Source organism: Sciurus vulgaris (assembly GCF_902686455.1).
Source record: "Sciurus vulgaris genome assembly, chromosome: 14".
Lineage (NCBI taxonomy): Eukaryota > Metazoa > Chordata > Mammalia > Rodentia > Sciuridae > Sciurus > Sciurus vulgaris.
In genome coordinates this window covers 87,547,941-87,566,723 of record NC_136475.1, presented here as the reverse complement: position 1 = coordinate 87,566,723, position 18,783 = coordinate 87,547,941, and the positions used below count along the sequence as shown (strand labels likewise).

At 45.8% G+C, this 18,783-nt stretch overlaps 1 long non-coding RNA gene across 2 annotated transcripts in view; it reads left to right on the top strand.

Annotated features, from left to right (window-relative positions):
• The first annotated feature begins 11,734 nt into the window (after positions 1 to 11,734).
• Positions 11,735 to 18,783, top strand: part of LOC306643872 — a 29,304-nt gene continuing 22,255 nt past the window's right edge. The window contains exon 1 of one of the 2 annotated variants that reach the window (XR_013759094.1): positions 11,735 to 11,767. This is a non-coding gene — a long non-coding RNA (uncharacterized lncRNA). Of the gene's footprint in view, positions 11,768 to 12,065; positions 12,788 to 18,783 lie in introns of those variants that run through there. The other variant, XR_013759095.1, reaches the window with a different exon arrangement.

The window sequence follows — 18,783 nt, the reverse complement described above, 5'->3', positions numbered from 1 at the left end:
GTGTCCTCTGCATGCCCAGGCTGATGCAACTTAAGGGTTAAATATATTTTAGACTCAAGCTGGAACCCTTGCATTAAGCAGTGGAGTTATTTTAGAGGGAAACTTTGATAAAAATGTCGTTTGATATATCATTTTCAGATAATATTATTTTTAAATAAATTTTGTTGCTAGATGAGTTTAATTCCCTTCTAAACAGTTACTTTGGAGATTTAGACAAGTCTTTTAAGGATGCTGTAATTATCTAAAACCCATTTGACCTTAAAAATCTGGCTTTTTTTCCTTCTGTTTTAGACCTGGCCACTTTTTTACTAAAATTAAAGCATTGCCTTTGCTTTGGACAGTCAGTGATAGACTGTGGAAATCACTTTCACCCAGTATTTTAGCCCAACCTTGTCCCCAGCTCAGTAATTGATTCTCTTCATAAGAAAAGGCTCTGGTTGTTTCCTTAAATTGAATCTGAATTAAAGGATAAGTGTTCACTACTGCCAAGGTAGGACTTAAGGCAATCAGAGATGCATCTCTGTAGGGACAGGGTCAGTTGAATACCACAGCGAGTGAGGCTGTTAGTGAGGCGAGTTTTTTCCCCTTTCCACGATGCCCTGGATACCTAATGTTAGTAACCAGGTATCTAGTATGACTTGGGTATAACGGGTATAAGTATGAATTATTTCTGTGTTTAGACAAAGAGGGGTTGGAGGATATGGAAACTGGATAGGACCCAGTACCCTGGGGAATTATTACTGGCAAGAGGAGACAAGAAGACTTTCTTGAGCTGTTATCTAAATTTTAGAAAAATGACAGGATTGGGGGCAGTCAGACTTAGTGAGCACTCACTCCTAAGAGTTCTTAGACAATTTTGTAGGCTGAAAGTTTGAGATATTTTGTTTCACTCTTAAAGACTAGCAATTTGGAGACTGTGGATTGTACCCATATCATAGATACTATTCACTTAAAATATTGGTATTCTATTGGTTATAATAACAGACTGTCGTGCTTCTATCTGTAAACTTCATATTTTCCCACTATTATTGGCTCACAACCCAGTATCAAGGGCGTATGTAACTGCAAGATAACACAATTGTGGTGGGGCCCACACACACCAACTCTCAGGGATTTGTGGCTTGTCATTTCCCAGTGGAGTGCACCAGGTGGCGCCATTGTCACACCATGATTACCCACAAAGAACTCTACACATGTCCTGGTGTATTTTTACCACTTGGGGTCACTTAAGGATTACCTGACTTCTTTTTCTCCCCTCATCTAAGCAAATCACAGATTCAAAGAAATTATTCCCCATGACATTTGTCAGAGGCTGTGGTCTTTTTTCTGCATCCTGAAGGCCAAAAAATGTGCATTAGAATTTTTTCACAGTTGACCCCACTTGGTCCATGCTCCCGAGGTTTCTCCTGTCACAAAGCACTTACTGGACCAAGGCACCAGCTTTCTCCTGGGCCCAGCATTGGGGTTTCTCTACAAAGAACTTCCATACATGTGAAAATTGCACTTATGCAAATTGCCATGCTCATTAACATCTGGAATGCTTTTTCTCAGTCATTTCCTTTGATTCTGCCTGTCTCTGAAAGCCCAGATTTGAATGAAATGAGGTAGAGTATCATGTTAACAAATCACTGACACCCACCAGTCTTCCTGTCACTTGTACAGCTGATCCTAGGAATTACAGCTGGCCCTTTGAGAGCGTACTGAAGATCCGTGGAATGCCCCCGCCCCCACTGATTTGCCCGCCTATGGGTGGGGGGCGAGGGCAGGATGTGTGGGCCTAGGCAGCCAGCCCGAACAATGAGCCCAGTCACTTCAGAGAGTAACTCATGGCTACACTTGAAAATCCAAAATGATTGGATACTCCAAGAGACTGTCTTCCAGAATCTCCTTTCTGAGCAAGTGACTTCATGAAGTTGTAGATGAAGAGATGCCTGACCGGAAAAATGAGCAGACATGATCTCTTTTCCTTTGCCTTCTGTTTTCCTTCAGAGAATACTATCTGGAGGGCGGAAGCAGGAGCCTTGAGCCACCACTCAAGAACAGCTTCTTCTGGAATAGCTTAAACCTGTGATGGGCTCATTTAGCTTCTACCAGTTGGAATTTATCACTAATTTGTGTCAACCCCCATTCAAGGACCTGTGGTGGGCCTTCATTGCCTTAATTGAATCCAAACTAACTTGAGGTCCTCTAAAATGTGTTCCCAGTCTTCATATTCTTGTTCCCTTATTCCTCAGTTCATGGCGAACCTGGCCTCACTCCCCTCCACGTGTCATAACAACGGGAACATCTCTTCGCCACCTACTGTGAATTAGGTCTTGTTCTGTTTCCCCGTCTTAACTTGATCCTCACTGCAATCCCAGAAACAAGTTCAGTTCACTTTAATGTTTATGTTTTGCAGATGAGGAAGTCCAAGTGCCAGGAGGGTAGTGATTTGCTGAAGAGCACATGGCTGGGAAGCAGTGGGGCCAGGATTTGAATCCAGGCCTTCTCCACAACTCCTGCTCATGCTTGTGCTGCTGCTTCCCTTACCTGTCAGGGTTCCACCTGGCCTAAGGGACCCTAAGAGTCACTTCGGTGCCATCTTTGTGGGACATGAGAACGTCAAGCTTTGGAACGCTAGCACAGACCAGACGTTTTATATTGTCTCACTGTGAGATCCAAAACTGTGTGCAGGTGAGGTGTTCTAGTCCAGAGAGGTTTAGTCTGTCAGGCCCCAGAATATGGGCTTCTTTTGCTCAGCTACTGTGACTCCAGGAAAACCTTACAGCTCATTTGTCTTTGTCTTCTCTTATAATGCGGCTTTTTAATTAAAAAAAAAAAATAAATAAATAAACTAAAAAAACAAAAAACCTGTCCCATGACTCTTCTTTAACTCCTATTTCCAGGTGGATCAAAAGAACTTGAAGTGAAGGGTTTCTGGGCTACTTTGTGCACAGAAGGCATTACAACAAATGTTTCTAATTGTCTTATTTTTTATATTATGGGGAGAATCTTTCAACTCAACTGATGACAAGGAAAATTCTTCGGAGGAGACTGAGACCCCAAACATAAAGGCTCCTAGTGACTTTTAACCATGAGCAGGAAGTGTTATTCCATAGTCTCTTCCAGTGCAGAATGGGAGACCAGGTCCACTTTCAATGGGAAAATACAGCTTGCAGCTTATTCAGGAAAAACTTGACCAAAATCTGAGCATGATTTTGAGCATATGGGCCCAAAGCTTCAATTTGCTACGGTTGAGATTTCAGTGGTATGGGGACCGACACTTGCCCAGAAATATGTGAATTCATCACGGTTATTTTTTGCAACATTAAAGTTGGCAAACTTCCAAGTCAAGAACTTTCTGCCTTTGCAGTTCTCAGTTATTTGAAGCTGGATGACTCACTTTGTGTAACATCCTCTTGTTTTCCTCCTTTTCCTCCCCTGGGCCCCTCCCACCTGAGAGAATGGGCAGGGGCAGGGAAGGTTATGAAACTCAAGCTGGCTTCTTTTGCTTTTTTGTTAACTTGACCTCCTCTGTCCCCCACCAAGCCACTCCTTCTTCTACATCCCCCACAACCTTTGTTCCTTCTTTATTATAGTGCTTATCTTTCTGTGTTTTATTTACCTGCTTGTCTTTTGCTAAGTGAGTAGGGTGTTTAGGGCAAGCCTCGTTTCAGTATTGATACCTGGGGCAGAGTATGGCCTAGACAAGGTATGGCCAAGACTGAGCTGCAAGAAAGGAAGCGAACAAGGAAGGAAGGAAGGAAGGAGGGATGGATGACACAGTGTGATAGGATACTTCTATGATGGGATTTGTAAGCTCGTTATTGTTTATTTTTTGGGTAGGAAAAAATTAAAAGTTAACTACATATTCCTAAAAATCAAGCAGCAGAAGCAGATAGGCTCAGGATGCCGATTTTCTCTTTAAAAGGGTTTTTGTTTTTCACCTGAAGCAACTTTGGGATAACGCAGAACCACTTACTCTCCCGGGAGGGAATCTTCCTCACCAGCCTGTCTTACGCTGTCACTCCACTCTGAAACACAGCAGCAACACCCACTGTGTGGCAGGCTGTGGCTTGGTGCTTCGCATTCTTTATCTTCTCCAGAAGACAGAATAATAATTTTCCTTTAAGAAAACCGAAGCTCAAAGAGGTGAGGTGACAATGGAGTAATAGTAGTTGTAGACTTCAATACCTTACTTCCAATAACTTATAGAACAACTAGTCAAAAGCAACAAGAAAACAGAAGACTTGAACAACACTATAAACTGACTGTACCCAGAAGTCATCTGTGGAATACCTGACTGCATTACAACGAACATGCTTCTCAAGTTTAAATGAAACATTTCCAGGATAGACCATAAATCCATAAAGCAAGCCTCAATATATTTAAAAGGATCAAAATCATACGAAGTACAACCTGCATTTTTCAACCACGTTGGAGTGAAATTAGAAATCAATAACAGACAGTGCTTGGGGAAATTCACAAATATGTGGAAATTAGACTATTACTAAGCAACCAATGAGTCACAGTAGAAACCACAAGGGAAATTAGAAAATATTTCAAGATGAGCAAAAATGGAAACAACGGGACATCTTATGTGGGTAAAGCAGCTCTTAGAGGGAAATTTATAGCTGTGAATAATTACATTAAACAGGAAAAAAGATCTTGGTAAACTAACCTTCCATCTTAAGGAACTGGGAGGAAAAAGAGACAACCCAAAGTCACCAGAAGGAAGGAAGTAGGAAGATTGAGTAGAGGTTAATAGAGAACAGAAACAAGTACAAGAAAATTAGCAGAACCGAAGAAGGATATTTGGAGATTAATAAAGCTGGCAAACCTTTAGCTAGAAAGAGATGAGTTGACTCCAATAGCAACTGGCAGAGCCAAGATTGTGAAGCAGGATGGTCTGATGTCCAGGCTCTGGTTGTGACTCTGTCTCCCCACCCGGACTGAGTGAGTGCTCAAGGACTGGGAGCTTCTGTCACTCATCGGCACATCCCAGTGCTTTACTCTGTGCCTGGCACACGTGGGGGCTCCGGAAATGTTTGCTGAACTAAAAGGAAAAGTAAACCTCCCCCCACCCCTTAGCAACCATCTGTGTGAGATGATAAATTATGCTTCCAATGCAGATCGAGCTGAATCGCACTATTTCTGATGAGAAAAGCTGAAAACAGCAAACTGCTTGTCCTTAAAAATAAACCCTTCAGCTTCAGAGATTTGGCCCAGAAATGAACCGTGTTATAGCTCAAGCCCTGAGATTGAGTTTATTACCCCGGAGCCAGGGGTGATGAAGTTTCTGACTTCGGAGAAACTTGATCACTTTGACCTGGCCCCAGGGTGCAAACTGTGTGTCCACCCCGTCCCCCACCCTGGACCTGGAGACTGGATACTATTCCTGGGGAGGGCTGGACCCCCTCAGCAGGAACAGCTGATCCTGGAGAGGCCAAGATGCTGCCTCTTGTCTCTACACTGATAGATTAGGAACAGGGTTCAGGGACTGAACTCCATGTCTTCATGGCTTTGTGACATTGCACAAGGAGTTAAAATGTAAAGCATGTTAACTTTAACTAAACCAAGTGCATGTTGATATGTCCTGAGAGGCTGGGATTGGAGAGACATGGCCCCTGTCCCAGGGGCCGGGGAGGAGACAGGCCTTCACAGATGCCACCTGCTTGGTCTCAAGTTTCTGTGAGAAAGGCAAGTGCAAGCTGTTCGCCCATTTTTCAGGTGGACTAGAGGAGTCCCCTGGAGTTGCCCCAGGACTCCCGCTGGTAGGAAGAGCACTCAGGGTTTTGGACTTGTCCTTCTGATTCCCTGCCTTCCGGGAGGCTGCTTTTGAGTCTCCGTGAGGAGCATGTGTGTGGTGCCGGCCACCTCAGGCTCTGCGCGTTCGTGTGTGGTTCTCGGCTTGGTTGCGACAGCTTCTTTTTTTCCTTTTCTTAATCTAAAGGTGACTCTTCTGGAAGCCTCAAATGTGGAACTGACCCTAAGTTGAAAAGAAGATCTTTTTAGGGCAAGAGCTTTGTTCTTGTGAATTTTCTGCCTCACCAATCATGGGGAATGTGAGCAGGGCAGGGGGGAGTCGGTTAAAGAAGCCACTCATTCATTTCAGGGCCGGGGGCTGTTCTGCAGGAGTAAAGCCTCCCATTCCCTCGGCCTTTTGACCCACCCAGGCTCTGTGGCACGAAGATGAGGAGGAACCCTCATCCCTCAGAGCCTCCCCCTGCCACCGAGGGGCTTGATTATCAGGAAGGTGCTGGAATGAAAATAATGTGAGTTTAATTCTACTGTAAGATGAACAATTTCTAACGTCCATATCATAAATTTAGTAAGATAATATTTAGAGAAAAATGATGAATGGTACTTACTTTTTGACCTGTTGTAAAGTGGCTATGTGTCCTAAAGAATGCTACCACAGTGTCTGGCCCACATGCACATAGAATTCAAATTTTTAATTTAATTAGAATAAAAGAAACAACTATTATCAGTGAGTATTGATTAATTTGTTATATATCAGGATTAGGTTTGATTACATATAGCAGTGCACTCAATGGTGGCTCAAACAAATAATTTGTTGTGTGTTTTATATTAAAAAACAATGTGAAGGCAGCATGGAGTCAATTAAGTTGATCCAGTCATGAGCAGTCCAGGTTCTTTCTAGCTTTCTGCTCTGCCATACTTGGCTCAAGCTCATGTCTTTCCTAAAAAATGCTGCGTGACCTTAACTTGCTGCTGGAGTTCCAGCTCTCAAATTCGCATTAAGGACAGCAAAATGGAGGGGGGAAGGGCCAAAATGGAACTCCCTACCTGTTGTCTCCCTGTCAGGGAGCCTTCCCAGGAGTCAGACGCAACAACTTCTATTGGCATCTCATTCGCCAGAGCTTGGGGCCACCTCTCTGCAAGGGAGGCTAGACTGTGTAGGCTTTTGGAGAGTCTGGAATGCTGAGGTTCTCTGTCTCAGTCGGAATAGAATACTGGACATGAAGGAGTCGATTGGGAGTCTCTGTGGCATGGACTCCATTTATTTAACGATGGGGGTCACGTGAATTTTGTGTCTATGCAGTGGTACTTTCCTCGCCAACTTTATTCATCAGTCACCCCAGTCTTTCTCCAGACAGGTCGGTGACAGGCAAGTAGAGAGAGGGTATAAGTGCAAGCCACAAATGTGAGGTGGAAAAGTACGGAGGACCCAGAGCACCTGGTGGCCTAGGTGGGGCCAGCCTGGGCTCAGGGAGGACTTATAGATAAGATGACATTGCTGAGCCTTGTAGGGTAAGCAGCAGTCAATATTTTGGATGAGAATGCTGATTTATTTAAGCAAGTGAGTGTGAACTAGTTTATGTGACCATGAACCATGACCAAAAATTCCTTGCAAAAGTGCTTAGTGATTCCTGATGCATGAAGATGGTATGGAGAGAATATGGAAGAGACCAGGACCTTCAGATTACAGTGACAGAAATTTCTACTCAAAGTGGCTTAAGCAAAAGGGAAATAGGCCAGCTCACGAAACCCTGCCCCGAGTGGCCTCAGAAAGGACCTAATCAGTGGTGCAGCTGGTGGCTGGGGACTGAGTTTCCCTGCATTCCTTGGCTCTGCTTGTCTCTATGTTGATTTCAGGTTTGGTTGCAAATGGTGAACCAAGACAGTCCCAGTCCCAAGCTCAGTCTCAGTCAAGCAAAAACACAGCTGCTCTTACACAAGACCCAGGATGTAGTATGGCATTTGGAATAGTCAGATCGTACATTCAGTGGTGACCAGTCAGTCACTCTGGCTAGGGGATTTGGTGCATGATTGGTCAGACCTTGATCATTCTCCTGCCATCCTTACAGCTGGAACCTCACTGGAAACTGCAGGATGATAAAGGAAAAAGCTTTCCTAAGGGGATTTAAAGAAGAAAAGAGTATGGAGATAACTATCCACTCTGGATAAGTCTTGGTAGGTATGGAAGGTATTGGTATGGACATCACTAATGAAAATGATAAGGTTCAAAAATGTTAGATAACTGTCCATCAACCACAACTGGTGAGTGGCAAGTTGTGATCTGAGCCCTGGTTTCTCCGATGGCAAAGGTTATGCTCTTTTGCTAACTGGGGCCACCTGCCAGCATCCCACTGTGGGGTCCCTCTCAGTCTCTTGTCGTGTGGCTGGGGCTCACCTACCTAGATTCAGCTGTTATTTGCCAGGGCAGCCATGTTTGGCCAACACCTGGCATACTATAGGCACTTGACACATCATTTTTGATTGAATCAATGATGATTCTGTCCTGGAAAGTGGTGCAGGGTGTGAGGTTGAAAATCGTGAGTTGTTTGAACTCCACAAAGGCACAAGAGACAGGAAAGGTAAAGTTTGTCTGCCTTTTCAAGCACAGTGGTGGTCCCTCAGCACTGGACTGTCAGCAAGGACACTTCACCTCCTTTTTCAACTTTATTTTGAGCGCAGAGCTCAGCAGGGTCATGGCAGGTGCTGGGGAGGAGTTTTCAAAGCAGAGGTCTGGCACAACTAGAAATTTATTTGTATTATTTCCTCATCTTGGGCTTTGGCCTTTATGCATTTAGCTCTAGAGTCTTTTTATAAGATAGAGTGGGACATATGGCACTCCTTATTTAAGAGGCTGCGGTGTCCAGCTGAAATGTAGTACTCAAGGCCCTACGCTGTCTGGCCCCTGCTCAGCACCTATTCATTTAGTTGCCCAGTGGTTACTTTTCTCAAGGCTACATCTGTTCAGCAGTTCCACTGCTGGGTATGCAGCTAAACACATTGAAAGCAGAACTCAAACATGCTGGCCCACCTGTGTGCGTAGCAGCAATATTCAGAACAGCCAAAAGGTGGAAGCAACCCAAATGTGCACCACCAGATTAATGGATAAGCAAAATGTGGCCCACACATAGAATGGAATACTATTCAGCTGTAAAAGGAAGGGGATTCTGACATGTGTTAAAATGTGGATGAACCTTGAGGACACTGTGCTAAGTGAAATACACCAGATTTACAAAAGGACAAATAAAATCTGTCTCCACTTATTAGAGATACCTAGAGCAGTCAAATCATAGGCAGAAAGTAGAGCAGAGATAACCAGTCTCTGGGGAGAGGACAGCATGGGGGTTAGACCTAATGATTAAGAGTTTTTGCTTGAGAAGATGAAAAAGTTCTTGAGATGGATAGTGTTCATGGCTGTAAAACATCTTAACATACTCAATGCCACCGAATTGTACACTCAAAAGTGGCTAAAATAAAGTTCTAGGAGTGAAAGTCTAACAAACTAAAATAAAAATCTCAAAAGAACCATTATGATCAAATTGTCTAAAATTGACAGTAGTGATGATCACATATATCTGTGAATTCACTAAAACCCTCCGAAGTGTACATTGACACAGATGAATTTTATGGTATATATGTTATATCTCAATAAAACTGGCATTAAAAACAAACCTATTGTGTGCTAGCCACTGTGCCAGGTGATGGTTGGCTAAGCCAGCAACTGACCAAGGGCTGTCCTTTCTGTGGCTAGCACCAGCACTCTGCCAAGGCAGCCCCCTACGAGGCTGCAGGGGCCCCAGGGACCCCCACAGGATGCCCTGGAAGACCAGAGACAGGATACCCGGCAGGGGCCCCCTGAGTGGAGACCAGGGCCAGGAAACACTTTTTCCTGCTGCAGCACAGCTCAGTGACCTGGAAAGGTGTGGGCCACCACGCTCCTGTTTCCACAGTGACATCACCTCTGGTGGGAATCGGAGGCTCCACACCTTGGTCTAATGAATGTGCACAGTCTATATTGTCACAAGGGAGACTCTGGCAGCTGATATGCAGAAGCATTTGGACAGGCACGGCACTCGTAGGAACCAGTTGGTTTCACTAGTGAGAGATTTCATATAACCTTGAAATCTCAAAGATGCAGGCAGCAGGAGAGGGACTTAACCCTCTGTCCCATGAAGCACACCCTCATCAGCAACCCAGCTGGTGTGAACTCATCCAGGTTGCAGGTTTCCAAAGGTGGCCCCTCACCCCGTGCAAGGCTGGATCTCAAGCTGCGACGGTTCTCATGCCATGGATTCCAGTCACTTCCCACTGCTCCTCCAGACCAAAGAGGCTTTCCATACCACATGAATTCATTCTGAAATATTTCCTACTGGGTTTCTCCAACTCTTCTTCAAGGCCTTCATCCTCCTGGTCACTTTGATCTGAATATGTTCAAAATGATAAAAGATGGAACCCAAGATCAGCCCAATGCTCAAACTAGGGTCTGGATATTTGACTTCCATTAATACAGCCTTGGGCAGTTTAGGCAGCTGCCAAGTCTCAGAAGCTCAGCCACCTCTCCCTGGTGTTAGGCTCTCCTGCTCTTGGAGAGCAGGAGATTTCAGTGCAAATCTTGGCTCAGCTGACTGATGATCCTCTTGCTGGTTCTAGTGCACCCGGGTCTCCAGGGCTCCGATTCCTCTCCTTTTCCCCAATGTTTAGTTTTCAATTCACGAAGAAGCCTGGCTCCCCTGTGCCCTGATTTCTGACCATCTTATTTTTAGGCTAACTCCTCATCTTCCCTAGGAGATGCCAGCAGTTTGAGGCTGTTGCGTAGCAGGACACCCTGCGGCACAGCTACACCTGGCAACTTCTCCTGCAGGAAGAGAGGTCAGGGCTGCCAGAGGTTCCAGGCTCCCCCTGGCTTCCTCTGCCCACCCAGTCCTTGGAGCCTGGGTCATCTTCTCATTCCCATGTGGGCTGGATTCCCTTCTCTCATGCGTTCTCTCTCCTCTCCTCGTGCTTTCTTGCCATAGCTTTCTTCCTCTATAGTTTAACTCTGTCTCTGCCGGCTCAGTTGCACATTCCTTCTGTTACCTGCTCACTGACCAAGCGCTGTCCTTGCATCTCGCTGCCTGTGCTTGAGGATGGGGCTGGGTCTTTTTTCACTTTATCCACTGCAAGCACTTGCCACATGGAGGTGGGTGCAGAGACATGAGCAACTCATGGTTGAGCACCGAAAGCTGGGCCGAGGGCTTATCGGGACCCACCAGCCCTGGTCCCCAGAGAACAAAGGGCAGACTCGGGTCTGGACACACGCTGGGCTGAGAACCAATGAGCAGGGACTTGCAATCAGGACTGAAGTACACTCATGCATGTTGCTCCTGGACAAGTGCACGCAGCCAAGGAGGTGGCAGGTAGGAGCGAACGCCCCCTGCTGTGGGAGGGCCTCTGTCCACCAGATGGGCAGGCTGTTCCCCTGGTCCCACCCAGTGCTGTAGCCCAGTGAGAGTTGGCATGGCTTGAAGTTTCTGCTTTGCCAGTTCTGAATGTCTTTGCCTTTGTTTCCTTTTTGAAATATAATAAATTTCCATGGGTGTCCCTGCCAACTGTCTGACTTTCTCCGTGAAGTCCTCTGCTTCTGTAGTTTTCTTTTTTCTTTCTTTTTTTAGTTTTAGATGGACACAATACCTTTATTTTTACGTGGTGCTGAGGATCGAACCCAGTGCCTCACATGTGAGAGGCAAGCGCTCTACCACTGAGTTACAACCCCAGCCCTCTTTTTTTCTGTTTTTAGATGTTGCCTAGGATAGCCTTGAAGTCTTGGGCTCAAGCAATCCTGCCTCAGCCTCCCAGTGCTGGGACAACAGACAATGCCACCATGCCAGCTCTGTTCCTTTAATTACTTATTTAGGTATTAAATAGATAGTGATAATGAAGGACTCTCACCAGGTCCCGACAAGCCCTCAGCCCTTCAAGGTTGGATGTCCCAGCTTTCTGTGCTCAGCCATGAGTTGCTGCTTCAGATGGGGAGACTGTCCAGCCTGAGGTCCGTGAAGCTTTATCTCAGTCCTCTTCTGCCCTTCCTGTCCACCTTCCTGCTACCACCTGGTCATGCTCAGATGGTCAATTTGCACAGCAGATGAGAGGTAGAGCTAGAAGGAAAGTCAGCTTTTGCCTCCTGGCCTCCCCACTGCAAATGGTTCTCAGTGGGATTCTTGGGTTGCAACCCCATTTCCTGGAAACACTGCAAACTCGAAGCACAGGCTGATATTTAAAGATGGGGTTATTGTGGCTGAACCTGTTTTCCTGTGTGAAGTGATTCATAGGTGCTTTTATGGAACACCTTTTCTAAATCAAGGCTCTGAACCTATTCTCTATCTTTATTACCCCCAAAATCTTTTCAGGGGAGACTGTACTGCTTCCAGTTTACAAATAAGGAAATGGAGGCTCAGAGCAGTCATACAAAACGTCCCAGAGTCTTGCAATTGATAAATTCTGGTCCTGGGATTGGAACTGTGGTGTCTCTGACTCAAAGATCTTACTCTTCCCGCCCCTCCACCCTGCCTCCCTGGAAATAATACTGATGGACGTCCATCCTCCTCCCAGCTCTGCCTCTTGCTTGCTCAGTGCCGTGGCAGGACAGACCCATGCCAACTTCCAGGCTGTCAGGCTGAGCTAGCCACGGACAGGTCATGGGAGCCCCGTGGGGTGGGCTCACTAATGCACTCAGTGCTCAGGCCAGAGATCAAACAGCCAGCAGGGAGAAATTTAAATCACCCCTCAAAGGAAAACAGTTCCAAATGACCAGCGAGCTCAGAGGTTCCCCCTGCCATCCTGTAACCACCCTCTGCACCTCTGTGGCCCTGTGGAGGAGAGGGAGCGCAGTTGGCACACCCTGGGAACCCAGGTGCACTGTGGCTTTGTAGGCCTCATCTCCGCTCTTGGGATTCTTCTGTGGCCCAGCCCTGGATTGGGGTCTCTGCAGGATCCAGCTGCACACTGCGGAGTGGTGTGAAGTAAGCTGAACCCTGATTCAAGACTTTGAGCAACTTCCTGGCTGTGTGAGGTGAGACAGGCATTTACTCTAGTAGCTTTTCCATTAATCATACGGGGATGGAAATAATTGCCTCCTGCTATCATTGGCAGGTTAAACAGATATTCGTGAAACTATTCAAGCAGTTGATGTAGAATGCTAGCCCCCTTCCCAGTTGACCCCTCTGCAGAATGTCTTTGTGACCATTGTTTCATTTAAACTTCATAACCCTTAGCAAGATAGGTATTATTATCTTTATCCTTGGAGAAATTACGGAGTTCCATGTTAAGCTGAGATCTTGGCCAGCGGCAGGACTTGAACTTGGCTCTGCATGACTTCCACGCCCTCTTCTCTGCCTGCTCTGAGATTTATGCTTATAACTCTAAACCACTGAACAATTCTGTTTCTCCTGTAGTAAGAGCTTAGGTAGTAACACCTCATACTTCGGGTCCCCTGGCTGTTTGGAGAGACTGGGGACCAAATAGTTACATACTTATGTTCTGCAGAGGTGAGGAGCATCCTCAAAAGGGGACCATCCCCTGGCAGCTGACAGCTCCCCAGTGCTGGTCCTGGTCTCTCTGCAAGGCATGGGTAGAAGGTGGTGCTGGCAGAGACATTTCACCTGGCTCTCTGGTGACAGGCCTGTGGCTACAGATGTGGCAGCCCGATATTGCAGCCTTTTCTGACTTCCATTGAGGCCACTGCCCAGATCAACCCTGGGTCCCTCTGTGGACCTAACACCTCCTGTCATTGCCCCAGAATCTCTGTGGGAACCGGAGCTGCTGGTTCTGCCTGCAGGGAACCTGGGGCGTCCCCACAACCCCTCCTCACCCTGAGGCCTGCTTCTCATCTCCCAGCACCGCAGGCAGTAACCCTACAAGTCGAGGAGGGAGGAATGTCACATGAAAGGTGCCTGAGGAGGCCTGGCCAGCGTCAGGCCACCAAATGGCAGGTGCCAGGTGGTTAGCATTAATGGAGTTGCCGCGGGGGGTCAGGGGCTTGACTCCAGAGGTTTATGGCAGTAGAGGTTGCCGGTGCCGGCTGCCCCCAGCACAGTCGCCAAGGAAGGCCTGAGGGTTCATCTTCGTATTGCTGCCCCCAGCTGTGCCCTCCCTGCCTGTCCTCTGTCTTGTGCTGGCTCAAGTGACTTGGCTTCTCACGTGACCCCTCCCCAAGACACCCCTGCTGGTCTCTTTGCTCTGCTCCCCTGCCAGCCCTGACCAGCTGCCCACGGTCTTCAGGCAACTTTGGCTCTTTCCCTCTCCCCAGTAGGTCCAGCCCCCAAGGCCACAGTTTCTGTGCCTTCCGCGCGTAACTCTTTTCCCACTTTGCATTAAGTGATCAGATGGGAGGAAAATGTGCCCAAGTCATTCTTGCCAGCTTGCCCAGGTGCCCCGGGCGGTGGCCATGTCCAGGCTTGCTGCTCCCTTGTCCAAGGGCAGTGATGCCCGAATAGAACCCGAGCTGGAAGAGGGTGGGAGTCGGGGTGATGTGACCTGGCGGGAAAGGGCTGCTCCTGGGCACTGGAGCTCATTCGACTCTGAGCTTCCCTTTGTCCCCCATGAATGAGTAGAAGGCTTCAGATTCAACTGATTCTTGACAAAGCAATATTGATGAAGTTTCCTTAAGTTATTTTGTCTACTTTGGGACATTTTTGACATTTTCCAACACACAAAGTAAAAAAAAAAAAACAAAAAACAAAAAAACCAATAATAATCAGACAATAACCAGGACAACTCTCCTGGGGCTGTCTTATTCCCCCTTCCTCTAGGGGAAACTCTTCTTAATCAGATTTCTTCCCCATTTCCACAAAACAACCAAACTCCACAGCCTGACTTTCGCTCTTGGAGATCACCATTTCCTTTCCCAGGTCGTGTCTCACTGGACAGTCTCCATACCCTATACTCGCCTCCTGGACCATTTGCTGTCTGTAATCTCAAGTCACGCGTCCCCTTCTCTCTGCCTCACTTTGGCAGAAGCAGGCAGACAGATGATGTGATCTGGCAAGACCGGGAAAGGCTTCCTGGGGCTGGCGCGTTGGTGGTGAGGGTGTGAGTTGGGGGAAGAGCAGGGCCAGATCCACCACCAAAGGCCAGGGAGGCGCGGTTCTCAGGAAGTGTGAGCGGCAAGTGGTGTCAAGTAGGAAAACTTCGTGTTTTAGAAAATCACAGGACAACTCCACACACAGATCGCAGAGGGAAGATGCAGACTGGAGAGAGGAAGGAGGGCGCGGGCCTGTTCCAGCTGTCCAGGTGTAGGACAGTGCAAGAAGCCTGCCAAGAGTACTTGGGGGCGGCTGAGGCGAGCTGGGCTTAGTGATGTGAGTAAGGGTCGGGGTCTTGCTGAAGCACTTGGGGCAATGACGGGGAGCTCTGGTGGAGAGAGCATGTATTCATTATGTCGAGTTCCCCAAGTTGCCTTTTAATAAGAATGTTCTAAGAACACTGTATAAAATCACATATTCTCAAACCCTACCACAAACCCATGAAAACAGAATATTTGGGGAAAAGGACTGAGAAATCTGCTTTTCAAAATGCACCTCCGATGATCTTTACCATCAAGTGAGTTTGGGGAACACTGCTCTCGGCTGAGGCCCCTGCAGGTTCTCCCCGGGTTCCCGTGGAACTGTGAATCCCCAAGGCCAGCAGCTACCTCTCCATCTTTGTTTCCCTGGAAACAGCTCAGGGCCTGCATGGCCCAGGGTTCGTGAATGAACGGATCCCCAAACCAAGACCGAGGACGTCCTCCTGTGAACTGCAGTAAATATCAGTGTGCCTCTGACAGCTGTGGTTGGCTGGCCAGTCCTATTGCGCCAGTTCCAACTGTATTCCAACCTTCTCATTGCATCCCAACCCTGTCTGGGAGGTTGGATGGCTTCCTCCCAGCCTGGCAGTCTCAGGTACTCTGTGTTTTCAAACGTGAACCAGTAGGGGCTTCTACTTTTCAGTTTTTAAGTTGAACAATAGTGAAAAATAATTACTTTTCTTTTTTATTAATAAGACAGGAAATGTTACCAATGGTAAGGTCTTCAAAAGGCCACTTCGCAAACTCAAAATTCACTGAAAGCATACACTTTTGCTGGAGGCCAGGCTCGGTCTGTTTCTGATTACACTGCTGACCCTCACCTGAAAACCCTTTGTAGCTGGGTCTTTTTTCTAGACAACCTACTGATGAGCCAATGATCTAACAGATTTCACACCACATAAATTTAAGCCTAATAAATGGCTTTGAATTCAGAGCTCCTAGTTCTGGGTTCAGAGAGGTAGACCCTTTGCAAAAGCAATCAGGTAGACAATTAATAAACCCACCCACGGTACAGGGAGAGGGTGAATTCTGTCCCTTGTTCCCTTTCCCCAAGCAAGCTCCACCTCGTTAACTTTGGGAAGTGTAGATTAACTTTGGTCTTCTTGTTTGGGAAGAAGATGGGGCCACAGTAGAGAGGGCCACCTGTCACCAATATCTTGTGTCCTGTCCAGAGCAGTAGTCACTAACAACCTGTGGCTATTTAAACTTAAATTTGCATTAATTAACTCTGAACATTCTATTCTTCGGTTGTGCTGGCCACATTTCAAGGGCTCAATAGCCATGTGTTGCTAGGAACAACTAAATTAGAGCACAGGAACATTTTCTACAAGACAGAAAGTTCTGTTGGACATTGCTGATGTACTATTCAAGCAAAACCTCTCAGGGCCCAAATTGCTTCTGTTTTGCTTCATTTATCAGTAACTGTGCCTCACCTGGGCCTGTTTTATTATGTTCATCTGGATAAGCAAAATGAAGTGAAGTTCATACTGAAGCAAAATGTAGATTAAGAAGAAATCCTATTGTTAATGGGGTAAAAAGGGAACTTTGTTTTAAATCTGCTGATGAGTTGGTTTTCTTTCAACTCCTTGCTATTTTGGGTAATATATTTACAGCTTTGGGGATGAACAATCTTGATTATTCAGAACCAGAAAATAAACTCAGCTTTCTCATCCTAGTTAGACAACTCCAAATTCACCAGGTACTTGCTCTGGCTGCCAAGGGTGAGTGCATGGCAGGGCCTGTGAGGGGCAGTGAGGGCCCTGGACCTCCGCAAGGTTCCTGATCTCCTGTGTGGGTAGTGAGAGCAGGAGTGTGGGCTCAGTTGTGTCATCAGGGTGACCTGTCCCAGAACAGCTTGTTCTCCTTAGCCAACAACATAATGTTTTCTCTTTTTGATCCTTGAGCCTCAGTTTACTTAGCTACAAGATGGAAGGACTTTTCCCTGAATGACACCCAGAATAACTCATGACAGACCAAACCAGAGGCTTATGGGATCACAGAGATTCTGAGATACAGCCCTAGATTGAGATTGTTGTGGGTCACCCCCAAAAGATGGTCTTTTATCTTCTACCACAGGAGATGGGTTTTGCCCCATAAGAAAAGGATTCTCCAAACATGAAAGGAAGCTCAGTTATGGGAGAGCCCAAAAGAAAGACAAAAGTTCACTACACTTTATACACAGATGATGGGGACTTATACAAATAATTCTATTCCAGAATCGCTTGTAAACTCTGGACCTCTTTATCTTACTACCTACTTAATGTCTGTTCCCCACCCTGCCAGGGGAGTATTTTCAGGCATCGGAAGCTTTCAGCATTTTTCAGTGTCTTTACTGGTGAAGAGAGATTCTTGTAGGCAGCATATCCTTGGGTCTTGTTTTCCTATCTGTTCAGTCAGTCTGTGTCTTTCAGTTGGAGAATTTAGTCTGCTTTCCTTTAAAGGTTGTAATCGACAGGAAAAGACCTATTATTTTTGTTAATGTACTTCTCTTTGTTCTCTTGGTTTTTCTTCCTCTCTTGTCCATCTTTGTGTTTTGGTGTTTTGCTATATTGATAGGATGTGATTCTTTTCTGTTTCTTTTTTTTATATCTGCTTTTCTAGTGGGTTTATGTTTTGACGATGGTGGTTATTTTTCTTTCACTTCTGTTTATAGGACTTCCATAAGCATCTCTGGTGAGTCTGATATGGTGATGATGCATCCCCTGAGTTTTTGTGTGCCCTGGAAGGTCTTTATTTCTCCTTCATTTCTGATGGATGTCTTTGCTGGGTGTAGTGTTCTTGGTTGGCAGTTATTTTCTTAATGAATATGACTTACATATGTCATGTCATTTGCTCCTGATGTCAGGATTTCGGTTTAGAAATCTGCTGTTAATCTAATGGGTGTATCCTTAAATATGTCCTGGTACTTTTCCCTGACAATTTTCAAAATTCTTCTTGTCTTGTACTTTTCACAGTTTGACTATACTATGTCGTGGTGAGGATCTTTTCTGGTCATGTCTATTTGAGGTCTATAGGCCTCCTGTACCTGAATATTCATTTTTTCCCCAAGATCAGGGAAAATTTCCACTATTACTTATTTTTTAAAAAATATTTTTAGCTATAGGTGGATACAATACCTCTATTTCATATTATTTATTTATTTATTTATTTATTTATTTATTTAATGTGGTGCTGAGGATCGTGCCCAGTGCCTCACACGTGCTAGGTGAGTGCTCTACCACTGAGCCACAACCCCAGCCTCTCAGCTATTATTTTATTGAATAGTTTATGTATTTCTCCTTTTCTTTACCTTCAGTCACTCTAAAAAATGTGATCATTTGTTGTTCAGTGCTGTCCCAAATGTCTTGAAGCCTGTCTTCATTTCTTCTTTCTTTTTTTTCCCTTTCCCTTTTCCTTCCTGCTTTTCATGTGACTGGGGTATTTAAAAAGACCTGTCTTCAAGTTCAGAAATTCTTGCTTCTGCTTGATCTAGCCTATCATAGTACTTTCAACTGTATTTCTTTCTTTCTTTTTTCTTTTTTTTTTTTTAACTGGGGATCGAACTTAGGGCCTTGTGCTTACAAGGCAAGCACTCTACCAGCTGAGCTATCTCCCCAGCTCAACTGTATTTCTTATTTGACTCATTGGTTTCTGTTTGGTTCTTTTTAAAACATCTCTCTCTGTGTTGAATTTCTCATTCATATCATGACTTCTTTTCCTAATTTTGTTGAATCGTCTGTCTGTGT